Below are 11,572 nucleotides of genomic sequence, written 5' to 3' on the forward strand. Positions count from 1 at the left end.
TTATAAAGAAATGACAGACTTCTACAGAATATATAGACATTTGCTTGATCCAAAAACAGTTGCTTTGAAACAATAGATAAAGTATCTTTCTCATGACAGAAGATTTAGAAAGTGCATCGAATGATTACTTTTTCCTATGAACATAAACTTAATTCTAAAAATGAAAACAAGAATCACTGACTAGGATAGAATCTATGTACCTTTGTCTTAACTACCAAATGTTTTTAAATCATGGATATAGTAATTTTATCATGGCAGAAAACATAGGAATTGCATCGAATGATTTCTTTTTTTTTCTTCTTTTTTTTCTACATACGTATTCTTAAATCCTTTGGAAAAAAAAAGAATAAGTGTGTCTGCAATATGACAAAAATATTACGGATAGAACATTTTGTTATAGAATAGGATTAATTACAAACATATTTCTAAACACTCTTGCAATTCAGTAAAATATAAAGGAATATATCTAAATTCAAAAGATCGAATTTTGACCAAGGTTTATTATTTTACCTTACTGTTTATTTCATCATTTGAGGTTGAAAGTGTTTTGACTACTTCTTAAAGATTTATTGCTTCAGCGGGTGGTAACATCAAAAAATAAAATCGAAGATAAGAAAGTAATACTTGAATTTCTTTTCATCGTCATGTTATTTCATACTCACGTGGTATTTGTAATGACAGCTATGGGAGATAATCACTTAGTGGTTAATTGACTAGATATTTTGTTTTCAAATTAAATAATTTAAAAAAGAAGCAACATATGAAGGCCTTAAATTAGTATGCTCATCATTAACATTTTGTTGATAAACATCACTTTATATGTACTCAGTCTACTACAAAATGTGTGTTTTATTAATGACATGTAAAAATTGTCAATGTTTATAAATTAAGACAAACAATATAAAAGCCAAGTAATGATATAATTCTTTCTAAACTGAGATCTGGCTTGTCTAGGAGATCTTAGAAAACCTTATTTTTACTTACAATTCTAAACAAATGAAATAAAATCTATGAAGTTCTGCTAAATTTCGAAACATTTGAAAAAAACCTCTAATAACACTGTTTTTCTTATTGCTTTGGTAACCGACCAGGCAAACAAGGATGTGAACATGGACAATAATGTGTTTGAGTGGATGATCCCAGTGAAGCTGAAATTCCAAGTGATTATACAGGCAGATTAGGTTTTCTTATCATAGACTGGATGATTTCCGCGCAATCTATTTTTAGCGATTTCATGATTAGCAATTAAGAATTCTCGAACGCGATTGTTTTTGCCTTATTACATTGTTGAAAAATATGTAGCTGGAAGTTTCTGTTGTAGCGTTTAATTACAGCATGAACTACTCGGTATAGAAAGAAAATATTAGGACCAAAGTTGACTCAATAGTGGTGTTGTCATAATGTATGAAGCATGTTCTGTTGAAAGATAAAATACAATGTGCAATATATTTTCAAAAGTATTTTGCTATGAATATATTTCTAAACACTAAACAGAATGTAGTTTGGTTAAAGGAATTTAGATTTATGTATCCATACTTGTAAGGTACGAACTCATTCATGTTTAATTTCGTTCTGTGTCTGGTCTTTAAATTCATTAAGAAATGTATTTAAATACAATGTTGTCTCTTTACTTTATTGCAGGTTAATATAACTCTTCCACTGACCTTTATATTACGTCTTTACATGTAGAACCAAAGAGAATGTCAATAGGGCAGTTCATTACAGCCACAATTATTTCATACGATTGTCAATTTTTTGTATGTAACAGTTAGTTAGAAATAAAAACCCATACATTTGTATTTATTTAATGTATTAAAAGGTCTAGATAAGAATGAAAAATAGTAATTATTATAACGTTAATTATGATAACGTTAATTATGTTAATAATAATAATATTATTAATGATAATAATTAACATGATGATTATGATGATGATGATACTGATGAAAATAATTATAATAATATTATTATGTTATCAAGAATCTGCTTAACCAGAACGTCAATCTAAACAACTGGTTAAGTAAGAACTATAATTATGAGAATATTTACAGTAAAGAGACATCTGATCAAATCAGATACAAGCCCGACGAGAAGAGTACACGAAAAATAAACCTTGTTCATCGCTACTGCCTTATAAATGAGGGGTCAAGCTTTCTGCCAAAGACGTTTGTTAATATCTCTATACCGTTACCCAAGGATGAAGTAGACTTCGCAATTATAAAGGTTATATCATATAAATGCTTTATTTTTCTGTAAAATGTTTCATTTTATTGCGTAGAACTCTTTTCGGCGAAAACGTATTGTTGAGAGTTAGAGCAATGTGGTCATTAGAAAATTGTTTAACGTTACAATTATAGTATTTTGAAATATCAGGCTTAGATATTACTTCTTAACACATGTTTTTTTTTTTTTTTGCTTTTACTGCTTTATATTTGTAAAGACGTACTATCAAAATATCACAGAATAACTGTAACATCACAGAAATCGGAGCAGAAAAGGTAAACTTCAGATTATTTAGAGGCCTTATTGTTTTTTTATCATATTAAGGGCATACACTTAGATACTTAAGTATCTTTAACTGAAATTGAAGTTGAATATCTTGTGATTTTAGGAAATATAGTCACTGTACAAATCCTGTTTCTGCACTGTTTTATTTTCTATTGCTAGTGACTCAATCTTATTTATTTTATTTTCTAGCGTTTATAACCGAGTAAGAGATCATTTTACAGTTATTCATTTTATATTACAAAATACCAGGACATGTCGTCTAAATGTAGTGTCTGTGGTAAAGCCCCGATAGTTCATACAACAACGCCGACATCAATTCTTCCAACTGGATATTGTACCACAAGAAATAAGGATATTCCTAATAATTCGTCGTCGATATTGAAACGAACGTCGACACGATTTTAACGGCCGATTTCGATTGGTTCGTGAAGATTTGTCGCGAAACGTCACTGATTGGCTGAAACTTCGGAACCATGATAAATGGTTTGTGAAAATGGAATACTACGACATGATACTTTTTATCTATATTAGCCTGTGAACCATTCATCGTGTGCAACATGGTTTGCTTAGATGTGTGGGCTTTAACCATAACATAATGACTTTACCTATACGAAATTGACAAACCTGCGGTACAAGCTTAGTCCCCTAAATACAATTTATCTAGACTGTTTTAAAGAGTACTGTCAGTGCTTAAAAAGGTTGTAATAAAAGGTAGGGATCATGTTTGAAGCGAAAACAATATTTTCAATCAAATTAACACATCTTGAAATATCTCCTAAATAAAAGGATCATTTTCCTTCAGTGATTACCGCCACACTGAAACATTTTTAAACCTCGATTAATAAATGATTTCTCATTTCAGAAAGAAAACGAATGGAAGCCAAACAATAACCGAAAACAGCTAAAAGTTCTGGAGACAAACCACAGGACACAGCTAAAACAAAAATTTAGAAGATATTTCATATTTTATATTACAATTATAAAGGTTAGAATTAAACAGAATGAAAAGTTACTGTAATAAAAGAATCATTCAAAAGTTACATTTTTAAAGATACACATATATTTAGTAAGTATTATTCGTAAACACCAATGCTTAAAAGGCAAAAAAGAAAATCATATCTAAAACATGCACGTGTTTAGAAAACTACAGTAATTATATAGAGTTCGGGACGTGATAGTGACTGGTCGTTGGAATTAGTCCTAGGTGCACTTGCACTACTGATCATTGTCATAGTAATCCTATGGAAAATTAGTATTGCAATCATATCGAAAACTTGCAATGTTAAATAAATCGCATAAAATTGCTGACATATTTATTTTGCTTTGAAATATTTGTTTTCATCATTCTGATTTTAAGCAACAGGTAAGACACATTTAAACAGAGCAAGAATAATAAATCAAACGAATGCTATGATCAATGATTGATTGAAAGGAAAAAACAAAATGTTCAGTCAGATCACTAAGTATGTAACATGCTATTTTAGTCTTGCTTGTTTTCAACGTTTTGTAACTACTGACTAATGTAAGTGACTTGCAGATGTATGTCTTTTTATGTCACAAGTAGAATACTGTCGATAGTGTCGATCATTAGATGCTGCAATAGCGGTCCGACGAGCCTGTAATCAATAAGTTGTAAACATTTAGTTCATTCGTTATTTAAGAATATCTTTTGTACATGACATCTCTCTCTACAAAACAGCAAAATTTATATAGTAACAGTTTCAAACAGAGAGTAAGAAGCGCTTATACATTTTGTTTGAAATTTGATCAATTATTCTTATTCCTATTTAATAAATGAATGATACAAAAGCATGACATTTACGCATACCATAAACAATACAACTCAGAGTTGATTGCCCCATTATCCACCTTGATTTAATCTTACAAACTGTCATATATCTTTTTCAATTATTATGGTCTGAATTTAACACTTTCAGCGTTAGAGTTGTCACGCTTTGGACTTGATTCAAAACATGGGAAGAAAACTTGTAAGCTGCGCGATAACCCGCTAGGTACATCATCGGAACGCTATTCCTAGACCTCTGGTCGAATCCGGTCTTGCAGCGCATTTGTATCACGCTATGGCACAATAATAAAAATTTGACTTTTGAACAAAATGACATTGTTATAAATCATTCCATTGAAAAGAGAGAAAATGCATATTCAGTAGCATGTTTGCAAATGCAGCTACTAATTGAATGTTTAATTTTAACGCATGTTCATGAACAATTTACAAATACATTTTGATACCTATTTATGTTGCAAAAATGTATTTGAATAATAAGTAATTTATATTACAGTTTACTTTGCTTCACATAATGAAATTTCGTACAGCATCACAATTTCGATCGTTCCAAAGTGCATTGTGCCCGTTGTATCTTATTTCTATGCAATGCTCAAAAGCTCCCGAAAAAAAGTTTGAAATTCATTTAACTTACAACAAAAAAGATATAAAAGTATTAAAGGAAAGCCGGACTTTAAATGGAAGCCTGCCTTATCCGGAACTGTTCATCGGTCCTGGCACATTCGCTATATGTTATATAGAAAAAGCTCAGACGTCCAAATACGAATGAATGCACGAAGACCATGAAACAACCCGATTGTTATCACTTTGATCGGTGTTCATAAGAAATAAATCATAATCAATTCTAGATGTGGTCGCCGTTTTACCCCTGATCATTTTATTCAGTTTTTAAACTGTTCTACATTGAAAAATGCTTGCCTAGCCTCACGTGGGAAAACTTCTGAATAAGACATGTTATAATAATAGACACAATTACAAAAACAAACTGACAATGTGTTGAAGGTATCGTTTCTTTATTAATCTGCCTTTAAAACAACAACGCTTACAGTTTAAGACTACAAATCAGTTGTAAACTTGTTCACGAAATATTTCTATTAAATACATAAAAAGTAATAATAATAAAGTGTGTGAACATACCAGATATATATTCATTTCAGGTATCAAACAACTTTTTAAATTGCCTTGACATAAAGCACTTTATACATAAAGTCATTTAAATGATAAACCTGGCTTAACAGACAAACTGTTTAAACTGGTACTATCAGTCGGCCCCAATGTGTGTCTGGTAACTTAAGACGGAATTTACTTTACCTGCATTATCAGGTTGACCTGTTTCAAAATTTGTGTAGCCGTTATGAGGGATGACCTCCAAGTGACCATTTTCGAATAAACAGCGGAACTCATTTTCTGACCGCACCATTTATCCAGTAGTTTTTGTCACCGATGGAACCTGCAGAAATAATTATAAACAACTTTGCGACATGTTTTACCACTTTATTTCAAATGCGAGTATATGCTTTGTGTTCATTTTTCATGTAAATGTATACAAGGGCATATATTCATAAAGTCCCTAAAAGTAACGAGTGTAAGATAAGTGTACTAGTGTATATCAATTAAATAAAAACTAATCTGATATAGTATTTTACTTTTTTAGAAAAAAGTCCTGTTTGTTGGTAACATGAAGTCAACTATGTTAAACATGTTAAAACATACCAGAATATTGATTGCATATGTTATTACTCTAATTATAAATTCATCATATTTTCAGCTTTTATGTTTTAAAATGGCGGTAAATGGACCTACTCATTCTATCTGCACTGTTACATGAACTAACTTTATGATACGAAAATGCATATGTATGGCTAACAACGTAACGTACAAATGATTTCAGACGTATTGTTTTCAATGCAATCGTCGCAGAGAATACTCGAATCGTCTAGAAATTAATGTCATCATAACTAGCACAGAATATTAATTTAAGCTTGTACATGAGCCGTAAATAATGTTTGTCATGTGCACGGGTTACGTGAAAAAATGACGCAAATACCGTCAATATATTCTGCAATGTATACCATGTACGCGTAGAAATATTCAGCAATATTTACCATAAAATTCCGTCAATAATATTGTGCAATATTTACAATGTGCACTGAGTGAATTAAGCCGATGATGACATTCTACATGTTAAACATGTACACGAGATAGCATGTAGTCTATACATGTAATACTATGCAGCGTTTACCGTGTATATGGTGTACGCGTGCTACGCGCTAATATTTTGTCAATTATTTTCTGCAATGTTCACTTTGCACACTGGTTAATATGTCAGCAAAAATTTCTGCACAGGTTACCCTGTACACGAAATAACTTGTCAGTAGTGTTCTGCACAGGTTACCATATACACAAGCTTATATGCCGTCAATAATATTCTGTAAGGTTTACCATGTACACGTGTTACATGTGTAAACGCCGTCAATGATATTCTGCAATGTTATCGTGTACACTGGTTAAATACCACCAATAATACTCTGGAATAGTACCATTTACACGAGTTAATATGCCATCGATGATTATCTGCTCGTCAGCCGCCTCTAGCCTTAATAACTTGCCACCAAATACATGTAACTTGAATATTCCTAATAGTACATAAGAAAAAACTTTTAATACTGCGCGATGGAATACCTTCTCAATGCTCTTTTCAGTACTTATTTTAGTTTGATGTAATACTGGCTTTAGAGCTAAGTAACGATTTTCATGCTCAAAAGCGTCATTTCTGATTTTTGATTCATAATATGTTGAAACTTAGTATAAAGACATTAAGGAATGGAAGCTTACTATACAAAATCATTACTTTTTAATCTTTAGCCTGATTCCGGCAATTGCTTCTGCCTTTGCGACCAGTGTAGACCAATATCGGCCTGTTCAAATAATAAGGAGTACTGCCCAAATTGAATGATGGGCTAGTTTATTTTTGAAATTTAGCAGGCAGGATAAAGGTTAAATAAATACATATCAAGCAACAACTAAGGCCTACATGATCTCATTTGATTCAGTTCAATTACTATACGCTAAATGCTTTTAAAGTGGTGATGTTTTAAATAAGCCCCATATGCCAAAACAAGTCCTTACTCGACGTTACTAAGGAGAAGATCTAAGATTCCAATTTGTAAAATTATTTCCAGAACAGGTCGGCACCGAGATAACGCATAGTTTGTATTCTGTTATACTCTGGGTGTTCTAACCAGTTTTCAGTTAAAGGTTTGCCAACTTGAAGTATGAATAATGAATATTGACAGATTATGCAGTGCATTTTATCAGTATGCATGGTATGACGCGCACTGTATGTTTTTTAACACCGTTGTTCATTACCATACACTTTCCTTTCAAATTGCTGACATAATCAAAATGGTTCACTTAGTTATTTGACAGTACGGCAAAGACAATATGAAAACGCAAAAATATGAGTAAAGTACTAATCATGATGCAAACTGTTGATTATGCGACTTTGATTTGCAACAGTTTGCAAAAGTCCATGTGTTGTTACGATTATGAATATATAAATTTTGTATCAAATAGTTGATACATCATAAAAGGAAATTTGTTGAGTAAAGGCAATGATATTGTTTACATTCCTAAATATGATTTATTATTTCGTTAAGTTTCATGACTTTGTTATGCCATTTCTGTGTCCTGTCTCAGAAAATGGATTCCTTTTTAAATGGAGTTAACTACTAACTTCCTCGTGCCACTGAAAAGCAGCTGTCCAAGAAAGTGTAGGTCTATGAAACAAATCAATATAGACATTACAAACATTTTACTTTCTCATACGAAATATACAAAAATCTTACCCTGCCGTCTATCCAGTTTGCTTTATGGCCACAACCTTATAGCAGATATCACCATGGCGTTCAAAGGTATCTGGACATTGAGCTAGGCATGTGCAGATTGCTGTAAACATTTATTTATTAAGTGAAACATATCATAACGAGTTCTAATCAAATATCTATCCTCTCTTCGATGCAACTGAATACAATAACTTGTTCCATTGATTCTCTAGGCTGTATCAAACAGTAGGCAACAAGGTGGTTTCAAAAACTACAGTCCCTAAACAAATATGTTGGAGCATGAACCATTGTCACATTTTTAAACTCGTTTCCCCCTAAAGATGCACGATTTACTCTTCAGATTACTGTACTAATGTATACTTTAAGTGGTATATTATAAACTATAGACAGTATATCTAACAGGCGTATATTTCATAAGTCACAACGTAAACTAACAACATTGTTTACATATTCAACGTCATTGTATTTTATACGTGCATGTAACTGGACGTAGCTCGGATAGCATATGTTGTGACATGACCATAGAAGATTTGCCTTTCAAACAACTGTCTTTTGCCGACTATTTGATCGTTTCAGCGATTTTGAACAATGGATCTATTAATTCAATGTAAATGGATGCAAACAAAATTTGTAGGTCATACATGTAGTTAGGGCAATATTCATTCAAGCGGACGCCTCAACTGGACGCTTAATAAACTTTACATACATATTTCATATCAAACAGAAATTTCTAAAATATGATATGAAATAGATAAAGCGAAGAACTAACTCCAGAAATATACTTTTTACTTCAAAACTAACATGTTTCGTCCATTGGACTTCATCAGAGTATAATCTTGTAATCCCAAATTACAGTAAAATATGATATATATTTCGTAACATTCCGAACGATATTTCTGAATGAAATTGTATATTGACCAGAGGCCATTACGCTCGATTGCATACCTCATTCCATCAAAAAAGATACGCATACTGTGTGTTATGACGCAGGGTTTTTCAACAACAACAAATAGTTAACGATTCTGCATTTCAAGAAATTTATGCACTAATTTATGAAGAAGAAAAGCGACTTAAAATAATGAATAAATCACATTTAAAGTAATTTCCCTTCAGCTTCACTAGATTGTTAAATGTACATGTGGTTATTTTCGGTTCTTGTTCAAACACCCACGTATTTTCCATTTAAAATGAAAACTACTCATGTGCGATTCAGTTATCAAATGCCGCTAGGTCAGAAAAATATCAGGTCTACAGTAAAAACCAGGGTGTGTATGTTTTACCTATGAACGATTATAAATTTTATGAACATGTCTGCTTAGTCGCCACCTTATGTAGAGTGACATCCGTTGGTCTGATTCTATAACCAACATTTTGAGGACATACATTTATTTACTGAATTTTAACTGATGTTATTTCATTGTTTACTCGAAAGGGTCATAGAGTTTAAAATTAAATATCTGTCATATTATTTGAGTATTTTTCAAATAATGGAAGTCAGTCAACGCTAGTTGGCGCACGCTCAATTTTCCTACTACAAAAAGAAGCGGTGTCCTTTTGATTTCATAAAACTTACTCGTGTTAAAGTATTATGTTGCCCTCTCTTTGAACACTCGCCTAATCTTCCTTAAAACGTTTATGCCACGTATAGACAAGTACCCTTACAGTTACCTGACTTCCAGAATTTTACATTTCTCGTTGTGTTTTGGAAGGTGTCATACTGCAATCTACGCAATATTTTATTCCAAAAAGTGATGAAAAAGGTGAGTTTCTGTTAACTGTCAAGGCTGAATATTTTGAGGGGCAGACGTGAGCAATATTGATAAATTATTCCTATGGACAGTCTTAAAATTTACTGAATTTCCTTACTTTCGTTCTGCTTTTCTTTCAGTTTCAACGGTTTTAGTGTATAAATTAAAAGAACTTTCAGCAGTCGTGTGTGATGATTAAAACATTAAGTACTTTTCTTTATAATGAGTAATTTTAGAAACTGTAACTGTTCAAATATAGACCAGTTTTCCGTAAGCCAGCCTAGTGAAGTCAAGTAAGACTGAACAGACAGTCACATCGCCAAGTCATTGGGGACAGATACAGCTAGTGCTAATTAAAACAGCCATCTGTTGTCACGTCCGTCAGCCAAGCAGAGGGTCGTCATATCAGCTTGTTCAAAGAAGAGAATCACAAAAGTTGGACTTGTCGGCAGAACAGTCTTCCGACGCTCATTCACGTTGAGCAGTCTACAGATGTCCAGTCACGCTGAGCAGTCTACAGAGGTCCAGACACGCTAGGCAGACTATAGAGCTCCAGGCATGCATGTTGAATAGTTTACATAAGTACAGTCTACAGTGGTCAAATTACCTTGAGCAGGCAAGTTGTCACGTAGGGCAGTTATAAAGAATAAAAAAACAAAATCTAGTCCTAGAATTAAAATTGAGGACCCTTGCGTAATACCTCACAGTCCAGTCCAGTAAAAGATCATATCCAAGACTGGTAATATAAATTAGATACACCAATGGCATTTGAAATGCCCAGTCTTGTCGCATATGATATTAGATTATTTATTCATTTTCCGTACAATACGGCAATATCTTTAAACACGTACACATTCGAAACAAATGTTTCTGATGGAGATATGTTCAAATGATTCCCGTATCGTAGAGAACGACGATAACTTAAAAATAATATTCTATTCCACACTCATTATACTCAAAATGTGAACACACCTTAATTTTTAGAGTGGATTTAGAAATATAACGTCAAGTGTTTACTGATAACAGGTTTACTCGGTAAGATAACATCGACATTCGAATCAAACTAATATATTGGACGGTCACGTTGTACAAATACTAATACTAATCGTTGACTGAATGGTATATAAAATTACCTTTTCGTATTTGATATTTTATTCAAACTTTTTCTAGGATGTAGTCGTTATTACATTCTCCTTAGAAATAGAGTTGTCATCCTTGCCATGCAAATGTCTATGCGTCTATGCTGCGTACGGTGTTCTGTTCGTGTGAAATCTCTGATAGTTGAGCTGATGTCAGAGTATGTCGCTTATGTGCTTATATTTGTTGCAAATGTTTCAAACGGTCAAAACTGCCCAAATTTCTCTGACGTGATTTTAAGAGTATGAACATAATAACTAGTAGTAACAGTGAAATATCACTTACACTGAATCTTTTATATTTGCTCTTTTTTGTAAGCTGGCGAACGGCAAAGACAGTGAGCTTTATTCAAATATACGCAATCATTTTATCAGTTTTCATAGGGTTACAATTGATAGTCTAAGGAAATTACAGTTACAAACTAAATACCTTTCTGCAACACATGAAGTCATTAGCATTCACTGTCAATCAGTATTATGACTAAGATCGACTGTCTTTGATTCATTCCAATGATTCATAGACAAAGTCCG

The sequence above is a fragment of the Mercenaria mercenaria genome, chromosome 11 (genome assembly GCF_021730395.1).
Source record: "Mercenaria mercenaria strain notata chromosome 11, MADL_Memer_1, whole genome shotgun sequence".
NCBI classification, from domain to species: domain Eukaryota; kingdom Metazoa; phylum Mollusca; class Bivalvia; order Venerida; family Veneridae; genus Mercenaria; species Mercenaria mercenaria.